Source organism: Chlorocebus sabaeus, chromosome 21, assembly GCF_047675955.1.
Source record: "Chlorocebus sabaeus isolate Y175 chromosome 21, mChlSab1.0.hap1, whole genome shotgun sequence".
Taxonomy (NCBI): Eukaryota; Metazoa; Chordata; class Mammalia; order Primates; family Cercopithecidae; genus Chlorocebus; species Chlorocebus sabaeus.
Genome location: NC_132924.1, coordinates 80720686 through 80740879, shown reverse-complemented (window position 1 = coordinate 80740879; position 20194 = coordinate 80720686). Strand labels below are relative to the sequence as shown.

The window sequence follows — 20194 nt, the reverse complement described above, 5'->3', positions numbered from 1 at the left end:
ATTTTATACGTTGCATTATAAACCAATAGTACTTTTTAAGAAATCAAATTGTTCCAGGCTTGGCCATTAGGAGCTCTTTCAGTTGGCTTCTGTGCCCTTTGGCACAGCCCCACCAATGTAGGGTGGTTTTGTCTTTTGGTTTTGGAGCGCTTTAGTACTTTTTGGCACTGTAAGATGCTCCAGGCTGATCTTGTGTATTTCCTGTTGTAAAATCAGCCATTTCTCAAAGGAACACTGGTTCCTTTTATTGGTGAATGGTATCAGCAACCAAGATCTGGGTGATAGAGTGTTTCTTGCTGCAGGGGGATTGTTGCTCTAGGCCCTTTCAGCTGACAGAGCCAAGAAATATGTGTGTATATTAACCAAGGCATACACACACATCAATAGTAGTTCTATATCTAATCATCTATATCTCTATTAAATTAAACATAGGTTTATACTAATTAAGAGATATTTTTATTTTATAATATTTTGTACTATTTGAGGTGATTTTTAAATAGATCAATTTGTTAGTTTCTCAGTCATTTTAAAAGAAATTATATTATTTTTGAAATGTCCTAGTGATAAGATAAATTATATATATGTATGTCTTGATAGTTGTGGATTACTAGATGCAAAAAAAAAAAGGGTCTATTGGGTGTTGTTTGTTTGTTTGTTTGTTTTGGAGACAGGGTCACACTCTGTTACTCAGGCAGGAGTGCAGTGGTGTGATGACAGCTCACTGCAGACTTGATCTCCTGGGCTCAAGTGATCCTTCCACCTCAGCCTTCCAAATTGCTGGGATTACAGTCATGCACCACCATACCTGGCTAGTTTTTCATTTTTTGTAGAGATGGGGTCTCACCATATTGCCTAGGCTGGTCTTGAATTCCTGGTCTCAAGTGACCCTTCCGCCTTGGCCTCCCAAAGTTCTGGGGTTTACAGGCGTGAGCTACTGCACTTGGCCCCTGTATAAAAATTTTGTGAATCAAACTTCTTTAAGTATGTTAGGAGAATTGGATGATTAAGATAACTCACATGAGTTATTCTTTTATTAAATAAAGAATGAGGCCAGGCCCAGTGACTCATGCCTATAATCCTAGCATTTTGGGAGGCTCAGAAGGAGGATTACTTGAGACCAGAAGTTTGAGACCAGCCTAGGCAACATAGTGAGACCTCATCCCTAAATAAAAAAATAAATAAATAAGCCAGACATGGTGGGATACATCTGTAGTCCTTGCTACTTGAGAGGCTAAGGTGGGAGGATCACTTGAGCCTGGGAGTTTGAGGCTGTGGTGAGCTGTGATTGCACCACTGCACTCCAGCCTGGGTGACAGAGTGAGACCCTGTCTCAAACAAAAAAAGGATGAAAAAGAATGATCATGATCACCACATGCTTTCATATGTTGCATGACACCTCAACATGGTAAAAAATGAATTAATTACCTTCTTCCAACCCCATTTTTTAACCTACTCCTCTTCTTGGCTTTCCCATCTTGGTGAATAACATCCTATGCATCCCATTGCTCAAGCCAGAAATGTAGCAGCCACTTCAATTCCTTCTTCTCTGTTATCTTTCATGTCATCTAAGGTCAAGTCCACATTTTGAATAGCTCTGAAGTTCTGTCTGCTTCCACTGCTACTTTCCACCACTACTGCCTGGGGTCAGTTTAGCATTACCCCAAAGCAATAGCCTCCTAATAGGTCTCTTTGCCTTTCCTCTTGTTCTACTCACAAATTATTCTCCAAAGCAGCCTCCAAAAGTCTAAGAAATGCAAATCAGGTCAGGTTCCTCCTTAGTTTAAAATCTTTCAAAGGCTCTCCATTGCTATTAGCCCTGTTTTTCTATGCACCCATGGCGCTGAGCTCTCTTTTATCTCTGGACCTGGTGACTTGCTTATTCCTCTGCCTCGAACTCTTTCCCCCTTTCTCCATCCATAACTTCTTAGTTTAGCTGTCCCTTTGAAAGTTACTTCCCTAATAACCAAAGGCAAGGTTAGATTACCTTCCTACATATATCCTCAGCACTCTTAACTATGTGTGTACTTACCACACTGAAGGGTACTTGTCTGAATCCAGTATTACACTATAAACTTCCTGAAGGTAAGGAGTTTGTTTGTTTTTACAGAGACAGGGTCTTGCTCTGTTGCCCAGGCTAGAGTGCAGTGGTGTGATCCTAGCTCACTGGAGCCTCACCCTCCTATGCTCAAGCCATCCTCCTGCCTTGGCCTTCTGAGTAGCTGGGACTACAGGTACATGCCACTGTGCCCAGCTAATTTTTATGTTTTTGTTAGAGATAAGGTCTTGCTATGTTGCCCAAGCTGGTCTTGAACTCTCGGAATCAAGCAATCTTCCCACCTCAGCCTCCCAAAGTGCTGGCATTATAGGCATAAGCCACCACCCTCAGCTGGTAAGGACTTTTTAAAGAATATAGTGGAGAAATGTTTTCTCAGTTTCAGTCCTAGCTCTACCATTTTCTACCTGAGTGACCTTGAGCAAGTTATTTAGCTTCCCTTGACTCAATTTTATCATCTTTAAAATAAGATTATGTGAGAATAGTACCTATCTCATAATGTCGGTGTAAAAAATAGTTGCAATGCCTGGCACATAGTAAGTACTTGATGAATGTTAACTATTATAATTGAGGTCTGGAGCCCTGGGAGCGGTTTAAGTTAGATCTTGATATATTTTGAGCTTCGTTCCAAAAAAAAAGGTACATGAGTATATGTATATGCTATTTGATGTTGCCAGGAATAGCTAATTTTATCTGTCAAAAATTTCTTCCTAGCACACTCTTTTGAGTCACGGATTTTGGCTTTTAAGTAAGCTAAAGGTTGTTAATTGGGAGAACGGCCAGAAAAACTTATCCACAGCTTTCGAATCACATGTTGAACAAATCTGGCATCACAAGCGTCAAGCTGCCTTCTGTTTCTAATCATTTTTCTTTCTAATTTAGTTTCTCCCACCCGAAGAAATTATAATTTATTTTCATTACAGAGTCCATGAAAGATGTCACAAGATGTAAAAGCAATTATTTTCAAGAGGATGAAACTCATATTTGCTGAATATCGCAGTTGGCTTCACCCCAAATGCTAAGCAGTAGCAATACTTCCCCGGATTGAGACAACGTGTTACTGATCTGAGAAGGCTGGCAAAAGTCTTGGCTGAGAAAACCTTTCTTCTCTTCTGTATCTCTAAAATTCTTTAAAAATGAACGTGTGTGCATGCACATGCGTGCACGCGCACGCACACACACACACACAATGCAACATCTTAATTACGAAAGGTTCTCTAAGACCATACAGGTCAGTGGCTTGGGCCATGAAAGTTTTGAACCCAAGCCATGTTTCAAAGTAGACTTCCTTACGGGAGTTTCACTTTTCTTCCTTACGTTTCACTTTTCTTCTCTAAACTTTTCTTTCTTTTCATTCCCAACGTCTACTTCTTGCCCCCTTACTCTAACCTTAAGAGAATAACCTCTTTGCTCTTGATTTCCCCTTACATATCCTATGGTTTTCTAAGTTTAGGCATCTGTCCCTGCTTAGAAGTTCCTATAAAATGATGTAAATCAGGAAATGACCTTTTGTTAACCCTAAAGCCCATATCTTGTAAAACAATAAAATGTTTTTAAAAATTACAAGTATAGAAAAGAACAAAACTCAGAAACAATGCTGTTTATTCCTTCTTTCTGTTTATCCTAATCTGTTCATCAAGCCTTAGATCACAACCTCCTTTTTCTCCAGGATGTATCACCAGCATCTCCCTTGGACTGAACACTCTTTCCTCAGAGATTTTACTATGTTTTTATTTCTACTACAGATTTGACATTATCTTGTAGTTATGCCAGTTCCTTCTGGGTTTATGTTAATTCCCAGCAGAAATAAGTTTCTTGAGGGCTAATCCTTGTCTGTGACCTTGGGCAAGTTTTCTAACCTTTCTTACAAGTATTAGTAAGTAATAGTCATTCATTACATTGTCATAATAATGAAATACAATGATAGAACTTTCCAGACCATAGTAATATGCTCAATAAAGTTAAATCCTTTCCCTATTTTCCATTGTTTTGTGATTTTCTCCGTGGTGCCCATTGACATCCAGTGAGAGGTGATACAGAGCACTGATCCAGAATATGGGCTAGAGTTTGGTTCTTAGCTTAGCCACTCCCTAAGGAATTTAGGAAGCATACTCAGTCTCTTGTCAACATCGAATAATCAAAAGGGTTAGAATCCAGTTTAAAGAGAGTTTATTCAAGCACAAGGTTGAGGATGGCCACTTGGGAAGCACAGATTCCAAAAAATGAAAGTCAGTGTTTGAAAGTGTAGAAGTTTGGGCTCATTTACATAGATAAGTTTGGGGAGCTTCACAGAATTTCAACCCTTTCTATATAAGGCTTTATGTATAGGTACAATAACCTTATTAGTTATGGCAGTCTTTTTCTTTTCAGGAAAGGTAATTTTACATTCTACACTGAAGATGTAACAGTCATGGAATCTTTTGTACCATCTGGCCTGAATTAGGTACAGGACAATAAAAGGATGATAATCTGTAACAAAGATTAGTGATTGCAAGGAGAGAGGGTCTGGTCTCTGTTCTCTCCTAGTCATTTACAGAACACAAACAATGAGGAACAAAGTTAATCCATAGTGTAAAAAGCAGATTGGCCGGAGAGGCCTGGTGTAGAAGGTACCTTTATGGGAACTGGAGCTGCTGATTAAGCTTGATTAAGATGACAACCTCCCAAAAGCACTGAGGCTTCACGGCAGAGCCTGTGGGGGAAAACCGGTAGGGAGCCTGGCTGGTATTGGTGAAGTGCTGGGGAAGAAGCTGGAGGAAAGGGGCTTTGACAAGACCTGTGTTGTCCTTGGTCAGTTTCTGGTGCTAAAGAAAGAGGAAGACCTTGCCCAGGTATGGCTGAAGGACACATGTAGCACCAAAGCCAAGCAGCCCTAGGACTGCTTTGGATACCTTCAAGAGTGGTGTGACGCCTTCCTGTGATGCTTTCTGGGGAGCCCTCAATGCCCAGCCCCAGCATTGCATCTCCAGAGTTTGCAGCCGAGTAGGGGACTCCTCCTCTGTCCTCTACAAAGGAAATGATTGCTGTTGTTGTGCTTGCATCCAATGGACTCCAGGGGTGTTTCGGGAGTTTTCTCCCCTAACCATTTCAACTTTTTTGCAATTCTAACTCTTGCATGCACCTCCCTTCCTTTTCCTCTGCCAGTTCCCTGGTGACACCAACTTTCCTGATGGATTTCTGACCCTGTCCCTCACCCTTGCCTTCACTTCTAGTGTTTCATGCCATTTGGTTCCTTTTCTTCACAGAACATTCATTGCCCTTGTGAAGATTTTTAGATCAATAAAGTCAGTGGCTACAAAAAAAAAAAAAATCAGAAGTTACAATCACAAGCTACATGACTCAGACCACAGTCACATCTCACCCAAAGCTTAAAGTGTTTTATGGGGTTTGAACAGCGTTTTAACTTTTATTTATCTTCACATTTCTGCCTTTTCATCAAGATCTTTCAAAGAAAGCACTGCAGATGATCTCAATAGTTTTGACTTCTTTTATGTTCAGGAGTTTCATGCCCCGTCACTAGGAGGACTCATTACTAGGATGTTATGTTCCATACTAAGGCGGGATTGGATTTCTTAAGGAAGTCAATATCTGGGAGATCTCAGATATCACAAATATATGTGAAAAGTAAGTTGAGCTCTCAGTGTATCCCTGAGGCATGACTGTCCATTGTACTGTCTGTTCTCCCAAGTGAAGGCAAAGAGAAATTGACTGTCTTTATCCACAGGAATACTAAAACATGCACTGCATAAATCTATCACAGTAAAAAACTCACCTTCAGCGGGGATGGTAGTCAACAACATATGGTGGTTTGACACTAGCAGATGGCAAGGAATAACTATGTTGTTAATTGCTCTCAGATCCTTTACAAACCTCCATCCTCTGTCATTTGGTTTTTTTTACAGGAAGGATTAGAGTGTTACATAGGCTTCTACAGGGAATAATCAGACCTCTTTTTATATAGTCTAGAACTATAGGTTGTATTCCTTCTAAAGCCTTTGGCTTTAAAGAGTACTGTTTAAGGAAGGGGAACATCACACACTGGGGCCTGTCATGGGGTGGGGAGAGTGGGGAGGGATAGCATTAGGAGATATACCTAATGTAAATGACGAGTTGAGCTGCACACCAACATGGCACATATATACCTATGTAACAAACCTGCATGTTGTGCACATGTACCCTAGAACTTAAAGTATAATTAAAAAAACATATTTACCTAAAAAAAAAAAAGAATACTGTTTAAGGTTTGGAAGAGGTTTTGATGGGTTTATTTAAATTTTGATTGGGGAAGTCAAGATAATTTTTCCAGTATCAATGAAAGACTTTGACCACAACGAATCAGGTATTGCTTTAACACTTTTTATAATTGTTTACTGGTCAATAATTCCGTGTCTTCTATGGCAATATAAATTGTAGCTTGTTAATTTAAAAGGATCAGATTCTGAAAAATTCATGGTGTCTAGTAATTCACCTTTGTCTTCTAATTCTAAAAACATTTTACCCTTTTGGGGAAAAGAAATATGGGTATTATATAGTTCTAAGAAATTTCTTCCTATCAAATGGATAGTGGCTTAGAGAATGAAGAGAAAAATACAAGTCTCTTGTAAAGGACCTACTTGAAAAGCTATAGGGTAAGATTTATGTGCCAATACAGGAATATTAGTGACACCCACCATTTAAACGGTTTACTTTAAGGAATGGGACCTTGTAATAAGGTGAGATATACTACAGATAATGCAGCTCAGTGTCAATAAGAGTTTATGTTTGTTCTCAATTTCAGATACTTTCTATTTCTCCCAGAATATTAATAAGGAGGAAAGGCAGGGTCTCTTTAAGTTCCTTGGAGAACCCCCTTTTCTTTTCTTCCTTTGCCTGTTGTTGCCTCTATTTTAGTTTTCAGCAGTCTTTCTTAAGGTGACCAGGGTGTTATTGCAATAATGACAAAACAGAGGGTTAAATTCATTCTGAGGTTTTTGGGGTATGTTTTGGAGGTTCGGACTGGGTAGATAATTGTTTTAGTCAGAAATTCATAATCTTATTAGCCTTATTCTTTTGTTTGGCTTCTTTTTCTCTTCTTTAGTTAAGGCATGAGATAACTGATCAGCAAAATTACCCAAATCATGAATGTGAGCAATTGTCCAACTACGGTGTTGTCCTTCTACTGTTAGTCCTAATTCTTCATCTAAGTAACCCATTTATGAAATCGAAGTTGAGGAGAGTATCATTTTGATGATTAGCCTAATTCTCTTCAGATAATCCTGAATATGGTTTAAATATTTTTTCGAATCTCTCAAAATATGTCACTTCTGACTCATCTGAATTTTGTTGACATTGTTGTATTTTATTCCAGTAGACCATTCTTTGAAAGGTCAACTGAAGGGATGGCTTGGGCAAAGCCTTTGAAACCTCATGGTCACATTTGTGGTCTTCTGAAAATGTATGAAAGTCCTCCAAGCGGTTCCTCCAATTTGCCTTAGCTCTTCCAATCTTTAGCTTAACTTTCTGATACTAACATGTGAAATACTTAATACAAATTGGAAAAATCAGGGTTGTAAACTTGAATATTTAGTTCAAATTTCCTGACAAAACCAATAGGGTCCTGGTGGGGATGAGGAAATTCCTTAATTATGCCTTTAACGTCTACCTTTGATCATGGTTGATAAGTTAAGGCAGGTTCTCCTCTACCAGATACCAGTCATTCACAAAATGGAGCTAAAACAACAAGAGTGGGAAGAAGGGGAAAGGGAAGAAAAGAAGGAAAGGCTAGACAGTGTAGTTCAGATGAGGAAGAGATGGGTAATAAAGAGATGGGGAAGCAGAAGGAGGAGTAAAAGAAGATTTGGCAGTTTTGTTGTTGTTGTTGTTTTTAACTTATAAATGGTTTTAGAGGGCTTTACATTTCCTTCCAGTAGAGAAAGAACTTTGTGAGAGTGCTGTTTAGATGCTTCTAAGTACCGTTAGAAGTAACTCCCTCAATTATTTTGTTTAATTTTAGAAATAGCTTTTTTCTAATTGTGCACATAAATAAGCTAATTTAGGTATTTCAAAGATAACCCATTTTGGTCATTATTGTTTGGGGTCTTCATGGGTTAAGAAAGACAATTTTTCTAGATATTGACAGGAGGTTGCACCACAAGTATTATACAGGAACCCAGCTGGAATTTCTAAAGGTGGATCTCTCCTTAAAAAGGAAGACTCAGTTTTAGATGGATGATTGCCCATAATTTGGATTCTCTTTTTAAGTCATCAAAGACGAAATGGGAAAGATGTTTTTGATCTGGTATGTTGCTTAATGGGGATTATTCCTTGAGGTGACACCGGGGAATCACTTTTCTCTTCTTACCTGTCTTGGTGAAAGCCAGGAATCCTGGGCACTTAAGGCACTAGAAGATCAGCTCTTCATATGTGCCCACTAGGTTAAGCAAGATTTCCTGTATGTTCTTCTCTGAGAATTCCCTACAGGACTATTGCATGTTATAAGTGATGAGTTCAGACACTCCCACAAGACCTTATTAGCCTAAGATATCTTTTGGCCAGGAGAAACAGTGTCCCTTGTCTTTGATACTTATCTTCATCCTCATAGAAAGCTTTCCTTCCTTCCTTCCTTCCTTCCTTCCTTCCTTCCTTCCTTCCTTCCTTCCTTCCTTCTTTCCTTCCTTCCTTCCTTCCTTCTTCTTCTTCTTCTTCTTTCTTTCTTTCTCTCTCTCTCTTTCCTTCCTTCTTTCTCTCTTTCTTTTTTTTTTTGGCAAAGCCTCACTCTGTCTCCCAGGCTGTCTCCCAGAGTGCAATGGTGTAATCTCAGCTCACTGCAACCTCCGTTTCCCCAAGTTCAAGTGATTCTCCTGCCTCAGCCTCTTGATTAGCTGGGATTACAGGCACGTGTCACCACACCTGGCTAATATTTTGTATTTTTTGATAAAGACAGAGTTTCATCATGTTGACCAGGCTAGTCTTGAATGCCTAACCTTAAGTGATCTGCCTGTCTCGGCCTCCCAAAGAGCTGGGTTGACAAACCTGAGCCACTGCATCTGGCCATCCTTATAGAAAGCTTTTCTTTTTGGTCACTCAAAAACAAACAAAACAACTTCAGATATGTCAAATGAACCACGCTTCAGAGTTTAGCCAGGTTTTATTTTTAATGCAAATTTTGCTTAAGCCACATTCACTTCCTCTTTTCAGAGAGAGAAGCTTTCTTTCCCTGACCAAAATTCAAATGAGAGAAAAAGCTGTACAAACATTAATGAGCAGTTAAAATTACATTTAACCTTAGAGAAAAGTGAAAACCACAAATTTGTGAACAGAAGAGTATCTAGAGAACAAACAAAAACTCTTACCTTAAAGCAGAGCTTCAATTCTAGCTCTGTCAAGTGTGGAATTGGGTCACTTGAGTAAAGTCTGATTTTCAGTCCAAATCAGGGAGATTCAAAACCTGAGACGGTCCTCACTGGAGACCCTCTGCTGGCTCCAGTGAAGTCAGGTGAATGAAAACTGTTCATGCTGGTACCAAAATCCTAGCTGTGGGCAACGCAGTGGGGAATCAATAGAGGCTTGCTTTAGGTCCTTCCATAGTTGCCAAAATGTCAACTTGAAATAAGCGTCAGAATCTACTTTGATTTGAAGAGAGTTTATTTTGAATTTTGAAGAGAGTTTATTCAAGTACAAAGTTTGAAGATGGCCTCCTGGGAGACACATATTCCAAAGAATGGAAGTCAGCATTTTGAAGTGTAGAAGTTTGAGGTCACTTACATAGATAAGGTTTAGAAAGCTTAACAGAATATCAATATTTTTCTGTATTTGGCTGAATGTATAGTTATAGTAATCCAATTAGACAAGGTAATTTTTTTCTTTTCAGGAAAGGTCTATTTAACATTCCACACGGAAGATATAAAATTCAGGAGGTAATTAGTGTTACCTTAACTGAGTTAGGTACTGATAGGGTTTGGTTCTGTGTCCTCACCCAAATCTCATAGTGAATTATAATCCCCATAATCCCCACATATCAAGGGAGGGACCTAGTGGGAAGTTATTGGATCATGGGGGCAGTGTCCCCCATGATGTTCTTGTGATAGTGAGTGAGTTCTCATGAGATCTGATGATTTTATGATTTTATAAGGGACTCTTTACCTTTCACACACACACTCTCTCTTTCTTGCCTGCTACCATGTAAGATGTGCCTGCTTCTCTTCTACCATGATTGTAAGTTTCCTGAGGCCTCCCCAGCCATGTGGAATTGTGAGTCAATTTAACCTCTTTTTATAAATTACCCAGTCTCAGGCAGTTGTTTATAATGGGGGAAAACAGACTAATACAGGTACAAAGAAGGAGGCAGTTAATCTATCACAAAGATCAGTGATTAGAAGGAGGTCTGGTCTCTTGTTTCTCCTCATCATTTACAGAAGAACACTGAAGAAGAGCGTTAAGCTATAATCTAAGCTGCGGAAGTTACAACTCCATGCTCCATGGCTGAGATCACAGTCACATCTCTCAAGACTTAATGTGTTTTCTGGGGTTCCCAGAGCTTTTAAATTTTATTTATTTTCATATTCTCTATGCCTCATTTTTCTTATCTGAAAAGAAAAGCAAGTAATACTACTACTTGCTTCATGGGCTTGCTGCGATATTTAAATGACAAAGAGGAGATAAAGCAATTAGACCCTAGCACATGGTGAGTGCTCAAGGAACATTGGCTGCTCTTATCACAAGGATCAGTGTATAGTAGGCATCTAAAAATACATAAAATAAATTTGAAAAAAGTTTATGGCATAGAAGTAGGTAAAGTAATCAGAACCTAGCACATGGTGAGTGCTTATTTAAAAGTACAAGTCCTTTTATTTATTTTTACGTATTTATTTTTTTGAGATGGGGTCTTGCTATGTTGCCCAGGCTAATTTCCTGGATTCAAGTGATCCTTCTGCCTCAGCCTCTTGTGTAGCTTTGATTACAGGCATATGCAACCATGCCCAGCAGTATGAGTTCTTTTAATAAACGGATTGACTGAGGTAAACGGTCACTGTTCGCTACCCAATGACTGTCTCCTTTTCTATTTATTTTGCCAATCTATCTTACACCTGGATTGTAAATGATCTGCTGCACCAGTTCAAATTGTGTTTAAGTCATAAAAAGGAAAAGTTTGGAAAACCAAAATCAGAAACAATTAGCAAGTGAAATTATAATCACACAGGAAAGGTGTTTAACAAGGGTGAGTGAGAGATTCCCAATGGCATATACCTTATTTAAAATCTTAGAGTTCTGGAAAAGGCAAAGTCATATGCTAAAGTCATGTTAAGGTAATTACATTAGAAATGGATGGAAATGTGCATACAGGCTGAGGACCCATATAAAGAAGCTGCGGGCCAGGGCAGTGGCTCCCACCTGTAATCTCAGCACTTTGGTAGGTGGAGGCAGGAGGATCACTGGAGGTCAGGAGTCCGAGACCAGCCTGGCCAACATGGTGAAACCTCATCTCTACTAAAATTACAGAAATTAGCCAGGCATGGTGGTGTGTGCCTGTAATCCCAGCTACTCAGGAAGCTGAGGCAGAAGCGCTTGAACCCTGGAGCCAGAGGTTGCAATGAGCCAAGATTGCACCACTGCACTCCAGCCTGGGTGACAGAGCAAGTCTCCATCTCAAATAAATAAATAAATAAATTAATAAATAAAATAAAATAAAATAAAGAAGCCAGCGCACACTGATTGCAATGGGGCAAAAATAAAAAATAAAAAATAAATAAATAAATAGAAGTCAAAATAAGGCTTTTTTTTTTTTTTTTCCAAAGAGCTCAGAATGTATTATAAACATCTCATTAATCTATTCAGTGTTTCTAGAAAAGTGAGATAAGGTACTTAATTGAGTCATATTGCTTAAAATTGTTTTAAAAAAATTGTCAGTCTTTTATTTTAAGAAATCAACTAGTTCTATAAAGGATGAATAAGAGAAGTCACAGTCCCCAGCCACTTCTCCCTGTCTTCTTTTCCCAAAGGCAACTGTTCTCAAATGCTTTAGCTGATTCTTTGACAGGTATCTCTATAACTGTAAATAATACTCCTGCATTTCTGTTTATTTTTTCTCACTTTTCGCGATGAGGATTTAGCTCTCTTTCTACCAAACCTCTGCACACTCCCCATTTCTCCATCCTCCTTAATACAGGGTCACAATTTTGGTCAGATCAAATTATGGTATTAACGGTATTTGCATTATTATAATATGTTTTATATTCAAAATGGAGGGGCTGGGTGTGGTGCCTCATGCCTGTAATCCCAGCACAGTGGGAGGCTAAGGAGGGAAGATCACTTGAGCTCAGGAGTTCAGGACCAGTCCTGGCAACACAGTGAGACCCTTGTCTCTATTGCTTTAAAAAAAAAGGTTAAAAAAAAAAAAAAAAAAAAAAGAAGAATGAAGGTATGTGGTAAACCACTATTACTTTTTATTTGCTAGACATTTTGGGGGATGACGGGGTGTTCTCTTGAGGTGTATTTGTCTTGTTTTTTGTTTTTTCATCTTGCATTATTTTCTTTCTTTTCTGAGACCGGTAATATCTATCACTATTCAACCCCAGTTCTCCAGCTTATCCCTACATCTTTCAGTATGTTGATTCACATCAGGTATCAGACATCAACTTCATGTTCTAGAAAAAAACCCTACCCAAAGTTGTCTGAGTTGTTTTATAGCTAACAATCTCCCTTTACCAACATCCTGTAGACCTCTGCCTCTCCCTGCGTAGATGTCCTTTCTCAGATATTTTCCTATCCTTTTGGTGGAGTACATCCTCTATCCACTAGCTTCCCAAGAAAGAGTATGTGGGAAGTAAAGCTTTTGAGAACCTGCAAGCCTGAAGTATGATTCTTCACTCATACTTGATTTGCAACTTGACTGGCCCATAGAATACTAAGTTGGAAATAATTTTGAAAGCATTGTGTATTAGTCTGTTTTCACACTGCTCATAAAGACATACCCGAGACTGGGTAATTTATAAAGAAAAAAAGGTTTAATGGACTCACAGATCCACGTGACTGGGGAGGCCTCACATCATGGCGGAAGGGGAAAAGCATGCATTACATGATGGCAGGCAAGAGAGAATGAAAGTCACGTGAAAGGGGAAACGCCTTATAAAACCATCAGATCTCGTGAGACTTATTCACTACCATGAGAACAGTATCGGGGGGACAGCCTCCATGATTCAATTATCTCCCATCAGGTCCCTCCCACAACACGTGGGAATTATGGGAGCTACTATTCAAGATTAGATTTGGGTGGGGACACAGCCAAACCATATCACATTGTTTTACTGTCTTCTATCTTCCAGAGTTCCTTTTGGGAAATCTGAACTTATTCAGATGCCTCAACCTTTGCATGTTGTGTTTTCTGGAAATGTGTAGAATTTTCTCTTTGTGCATTATTCATCAGTATGGGTTTATGCTATGGTTTGAATATGTCCCTTCCAACATTCAGGTGTTGAAACTTAATGGTCAAGGTGATGGTGTTAAGAGATGGGGCCCTTAAGAGATGATTAGGTGATGAGGGCCCATCCCCTTGTGAATGGGATTAGGTACACTGAAAAAGGGGCTTGATGGAGGAAGTCTGTCCTTTTTTGCAGCCCTCACTAGATACCGAACCTGCCAGTGCCTTGATCTTGGATGCCTCCTCAGCCTCCAGTACCAAGAGAAAATAAATTTCTGTTCTTTGTAAATTACCCAGTCTCAGGAATGTTGTTATAGCAGCACAAACAAAATAAGACAGTTTATTTTCGGGCGTTGGGCTGAGGATTTAGTGAGATCTTCTATTTTTTCCTGAGGGTTCTTTTTCACTTTCTCATTTTTTTTTTTCCATTTTTATTATGAGACAAGGTCTTGCTCTGTTGCCTAGGATGTAGTATAGTAGTGTGATCTTGGCTTACTGTGGTCTCAACCTTCTGGGCTCAAGTGCCTCAGCATCCTCGGTAGCTGGGACCACAGGCATGTGCCACTACATCTGGCTAATTTATTATTATTATTATTATTATTTTGTAGAGATGGGGGCTCACTCTGTTGCACAGGCTGGTCTTGAACTCCTGGACTCAAAAGATCCTCCTGTCTCAGTCTCCCAAAATGCTGGGATTATAGGTGTGAACTGAAAATTTTTTTTATATTTTTCAATTCTGATTTCATGAGTGCATTGTAATAAAAATTCATGACCTTTCTGAAGATATTGAGAGTTTTGTTGCTCTTCCTGCACACTTTCTGTTTTCACTATATATATTTGTTTCTGTTAGGTGTTTCTTGAATCTCTCATGCTTGATTACTTGCTCATATTTAAAAGTGGAGGCTTCAAGAGCTGCCTGGAAACTCTGAATAAGTGGGTGAGGCTTGATCATGGTGAGATTTCCTGTAGGGTGAGCTGCCTGGGCCCTTTGTTGGGGAAGCCCCGATGTCAACATCCATGTGAGTGTATTTGGATATTTCTTCTTGGGTCTGATAGATTCCCACCTACAAAAGACTTATTTGGTGTTCTGCATGGAAGTAAATAACTGCTGCCATCATTCTGAGATGAGGAGGAAGTTTTGCATTTAGTAGGCATACATCATTTACTTAACCCTCCTGTGTTTTGTTTATTAAAACACACTCTCTGCTTTACCCTCTTCAAAGAGGAAGACTGTCTTCTGGTGGGGTGAGGGAAGGAAATCACCCAGCATTTGGAGGAAGAGAGGGGCATCTAGGGATATAACTGCTTTTCAAACAACTTTCAACCAACGTTCTTTCTTCCATCACAGCCCTGCCCTTCTTTTCTAGGAGTAGTTGTGCCTTCAATGCCTGAGCCTTGATTATTTGGTAGTTTAAATTGACTTGGTTCTTGGATTTCCCCAGGAGGAAAAAGAGTTCAAATTTTCATCAGTTTTACCAAGTCCATACCACCTGTTATCTGTTTTGTAGCTTTCAAAAAGTTGGTGCTATTTCTTGTCATGTTCACTGTATCCTTATAGGTTCTTGCTTAAAAACCAAAACAAAACAAAACCTTTTACCATACCATAGTTGCAGTGCAGTTTAGGAGAGAGTGAAAGTGTGTGTTCAATTAGCCAGCCATTCTTTTGCAATTCTGCTTTTTTAATGGTATGTTTAGAGATTTTTTTAAAAAATTTTTTTTTTTTTTTGAGACACTGCTGTGTCACCCAGGCGGGAGTGCAGTGGCTCCATCTCGGCTCACTGCAAGCTCTGCCTCCCGGGTTCACGCCATTCTCCTGCCTCAGCCTCCCGAGTAGTTGGGATTACAGGCACCCACCACCACGACCGGCTAATTGTTTTCTATTTTTAGTGGAGACAGGGTTTCACCGTGTTAGCCAGGATGGTCTCCAACTCCTGACCTCATGATCTGCCCGCCTTGGTTCCCCAAAGTGCTGGGATTACAGGCGTTAGCCACTGCGCCCGGCTGTGTTTAGAGATTTTTTTGCAGTTGCCTTCTTTTGGGAAAACCAAAGGCAGCAGACTCTGGGCATGCTGAACTGGAGCTACTTGCTCCATTTCAGTTCTTAAATTTAGAAGTATGCCTCTGCTTCCCTCGCAGACAGTCCAATTAAAAATAAAAACCTCCAAATCAAGAATCAAGAAACAGTTATGGGACTCTGATTGCAGCAAGCATTTTCAAAAGCAATTAGCATTCAAATAACTTACCCACTGAGATAGAACAATGGTCTCCCAAGGATGTTCACATTCTAATGCCCAGAACCTGTATGTCAAATTACATATCAAAGGGGGATTAAAGTAGCAGGTGGAATTAAGGTAGCTAGTCAGCTGACTTTAAAACAGGGAGATTATCCTGGGTCATCTGCTTGGCCTAATGTAGTCACAAGGATCCTTAATTGTGGATGAGGGAGACAGAAGAGTTATTGTCAAAGTTATACGATGTTAGAAAGACTTGACCACCCCTTCCTGGCTTTGAAGATGGAAGGGGAATATGAGCCAAAGAATGCGGATAGCCTCTGGACACAAGGACACAGATTCTCCCCTAGAAGCTCCTGAAGGAACCAGCTCTGCTGACAGAGCTTTCTTTTGTCGGGGAGAGGGGGATCGATTTTTATGTGGGCTTCTCGCAGTGGTTAGAGTCACTCTTCAGAACAATCTCAGCACAGGAAATGCATCACCGAGACTGCCTAGAAAAGTCTGACCAGTAGCACCTTACTGCTTAAAATACACATATTCACAATAACTGACAAACGATAATGTGCCTCACGCAGGAATGTGTTCTCATTTGCAAATCTCTCAACTGGCTGTAGCACTAAACCCTCCACCAACTCCTTCTATCTCATTCACCTGGAAACCAATCTCAATCACATCTCCCCATCCCCAGAACCAATTCCTTATTAATTAAGTCTCTCCCTAAGCGGGTTGCCTCCTGTAGCGGGGTCCAGACTGCGACTTGGGAATCAATCCTGGCTCCACAGGTTGCATTTCCATCTTCTTGTGCCTTTAGGGTAGGACACTGCAAGGAATCCCACAGTTAGCACTCCACCACCTCCCCACTCTAACTGGGGAAAGGAACGTGAGAGAGTCAGCATTCATCTATTTGATTCATTCACTGAAAAAGGATTCACTTTGGTAGAACTTGTTTGCCTTTGAGACACCTCAGTGAGCTACTTGGGATTCTTTAAAAAGTGGAAGAAAAGGCATCTGAGGGCTATGACACAATCCAGCCACTTCTGGCCACATGTCAGCTTGCTTGTGCCCACTGGACTCGTCAGAGGGAGGCAGGCCCTGCAGTACCCCCAGTACCCTCAAAGCCTCCTCCTGGCAATTCTGGGTAGGCTGACTAGCCACGGCTAGTCCAAGACTGTCTTTGAAGACCCAATCAAGCTTCTGTCTGAAATTCCATCTTCTTCTGTCCCAGGTGGTTGTGGACACCCCTGGGGGCTTGTATGGAGGACCAGGCACAGCCAAGGGAAGCAGACAGGCTCAGAGCACATTTCCATTTACAGGGAACAGAACACAGGCCCCCGTGTGTCCACGGAGCAATGTGTAAGTTGCAGTGGTGAGTAGAGTAAAACCTCTATGTTGAGCACAGTTATCTCTGGCAAACACAGGGTCCTGCAGTCAGTCCACAATGCTGTGGAATACATCTGAGTACACAGTCAGACATTTGCCCCGTAAACAGTAAATGTGTAACATCAGTTACTTAGAGAGGGCCGTCTGTGCTCCAGACATGCGGTTTGCATGAGGAGAATGGCTGCCACTCAAGATATCTTCACAGGGAAACAGGGCTTGGGCTCACACACAATGGACAGGCATGGAGGGTTCACCCAAAAAGTTACGGTGTACGGACTTCACTCTGTTCAACATGGATTTGGTTTTGTGGAATCCAGATGCACTCATTTACTTCACAGCCTTGGATTTGTCTGTTTGGGGATCTATCTGTCTATCTATCTATCTATCTATCTATCTATCTATCTATCTATCTATTTATCTAGATATTTATATCTATATATTTTCTTACCATAATATCAGTGCCTTGTCTAAATATCATCATATCATCATTGTTCAAGAGTGGGGGGAAAATCAGACTCTTCGTATGAACAGGGCTGCTTGAGGAATGTTCATTTCAGCTGTTTGCCACCTCTATTCAGATTATTCCTATCACAGCTCAGCTGGTGACCCGAAGCTAAGCAACAGGCGCAAGGATCCTGCGGGTCTTCCAGATGACTGTGTTCACCTCCTACCTGAGAGACTCTTTACACAGAAAATGAGTCACCCCACTCAAAAGGAGTGGGGACAGGGGCAGGGACAGGACATGAGAGCCACAGATAACCAAGGTGTTTCTTCCAAGTGGTCAGTTTAAAACAGACAATGACCAGCCATCCATCCCCGAAAAAAAGCCAAAAGAAACCACACCAAAAAAAAATTTATTCAGAATCAAAGACAAAATACGGTGTGACAGCCAGGCTGGAGGGGCCCTTTCTCAGTGTCCATCCCTTCTTCAGTCTCCTATCTCTTTCCTCCTATGTGTGAGGAACAGTGAGACATAAAGACCCACGGAGCACGTGCTCAGGCTGGAGGCTGATGCTGACCACCTGTGGGCACAGACCAAGGGGCACATGCAGAAAGCTGCACATCTATCCACTACCATGGCTTAGGGCCACCTGCTCACGGAGGTTTCAGAGACAGCCTCCACTCTAGCCCTCACACAAGACATCTCCTTTACACAAGACAGCACACGGCAGCTGTTGTGGAAGTCCAGGGGCCCATCCAGTGCATCAGCGATGAGCATGTTGAACTCTTTAAGGCCATGATCATGGTGGCCCTGGCATACGCACTTCAATGCCCGAGTCACCAGTGAAGCGGCAATGTCTCCTGAGCATCTTCTCTTTGCTGTCGGGCGGTGCGCTGCCATGTTCAGAGCTGTCATCTTTCAGTAGCTCCTCCTCACCTTCTGCTCCTTGTCCAGGAAGGTCCTTGGGTCCAGCTCTCCCAGGCTGGCTACAGAGCCACTGGGCTGCATCTCCAGGTCTTTGGTGGCTACTCGGTCACCTGGTAGGTCAGAGGGCTCAGGATCAGCGATGCTTGGGGGTCTTGTGATGCTTCTGCTGGGCTCAGACAAGGGGATTCCCTTGGATCCCCTGGTGGGATTGGCGCTGGGGGACTGCCATCTGCCGGGCCGCACTGTGGAGGCAGGAGCTGCTGCTGCTGCATAGCTGGAAGGCACTGTATGCTGGGGGAGGAGTTGGAGGCTGGCTCACCACTTCCTCATAAAGAGGAGTTAAGTAGTTTAGCAAAAATCTGAAATAAAAAGGCAGCACTGAGTGATTGAAGGCTTCTTGGCAGGGGATCAGGTTGATTTCATGTTGCCGATGCTGGGCCTGAAGGCGGTGCTTGGCTTGGCGGTGGTGGCCATTGCAGCAGCAGCTAAGGATGATGATGATGGTCCACACCAGCCAGAGCTACCAGAGTTCCTAGTAGTAGTTGTAGCACTGAGACTGTCCACAGCAGTGTCCTGTGTCACAGATGTAGCTTTGATTATTGGTATCCATAGCAGGCTTCCCTATCCTGTGGGGGTTCAGCCCTGGCTGACAGGGGGCTGGGCAGCACCAGGAGGAGCAGGAGCACCATGCCACCCAGGAGCCTTCTCCTCTCCATCCCCCTCCTGCTCCTGCCCCTCTGCCATGGCGCTGCCACCTCCCTCCTCCCTCTCCTCCTCTACGCTCTTCTTCCTTGTTCCTTCTTTTTTCTGCTGACAATTTGACTTCAGCCCAGTAAGGCTAATTTCGGACCTCTGACTGCTAGAACTGTAAGATAATAAATTTGTGTTGTTTCGAGTCACTAAGTTCGTGGTAATATGTGAAAGCACCGATAGGAAATGAATACACTCACTATAAATTTAAAAAATAAAGTATGATTCATAGTACCTTAAAATCTGAGACCCAGAAACAAATCCATGCACCTACAGTGAACTCACTTTCCACAAAGGTGCCAAGAACATACATTGGAGAATGGGCAGTCTCTTCAATCAATGGTGCTGGGAGAACTGGGTGCCATATGCAGAAGAATGAAACTAGGTCCCTATCTCTTGCCATATACAAAAATGAAATAAAAATGGATTAAAGACTTAAATCTAAGGCTTCAAACTATGTAACTACTACAAGAAAAAATTGGAGAAACTCTCCAGGACATTGGACTGGGCAAAGATTTCTTGAGTAATACCCCACAAGCATAGGCTACCAAAGCAAAAATGGACAAATGAGATTATGTCAAGTTAAAAAGCTTCTGCACAGCAAAAGAAACAATCAGCAAGTGAAGACACAACCCACAGAATGGGAGAAAATATCTGCAAACTATCCACCTGACAAGTGATTAATAGTTAGTATATATAAGGTATTCAAACAACTCTATAGGAAAAAATCTAATAATCCAATTATAAAATAGGAAAAAGATTTGAACTGATATTTCTCAAAAGAAGACATACAAATGGCAAACAGGCATATGAAAAGGTGTTCAACATCATTGATCATAAAAGAAATGCAAATCAAACTTACAATGAGATATAATCTCACCCTATTTAAAATGGCTTATATCCAAAAGGCAATAACCTATGGAGAGGATATAGAGAAAAGCAAACCCTTTGGACACTGTTGGTGGGAATGCAAATTAGTACAACCACTGTGGAGAACAGTTTAGAGGTTCTTCAAA

General features: G+C 41.1%; 2 pseudogenes; one reads left to right on the top strand and one right to left on the bottom strand.

Moving 5' to 3' along the window:
* Window positions 1–4705: 4705 nt before the first annotated feature.
* On the top strand, window positions 4706–4974 carry LOC119626178 (barrier-to-autointegration factor pseudogene; annotated as a pseudogene).
* Window positions 4975–18140: 13166 nt separating this feature from the next.
* LOC103226719 (WW domain binding protein 1-like pseudogene) lies at window positions 18141–19154 on the bottom strand (annotated as a pseudogene).
* Between the last annotated feature and the right edge of the window lie 1040 nt (window positions 19155–20194).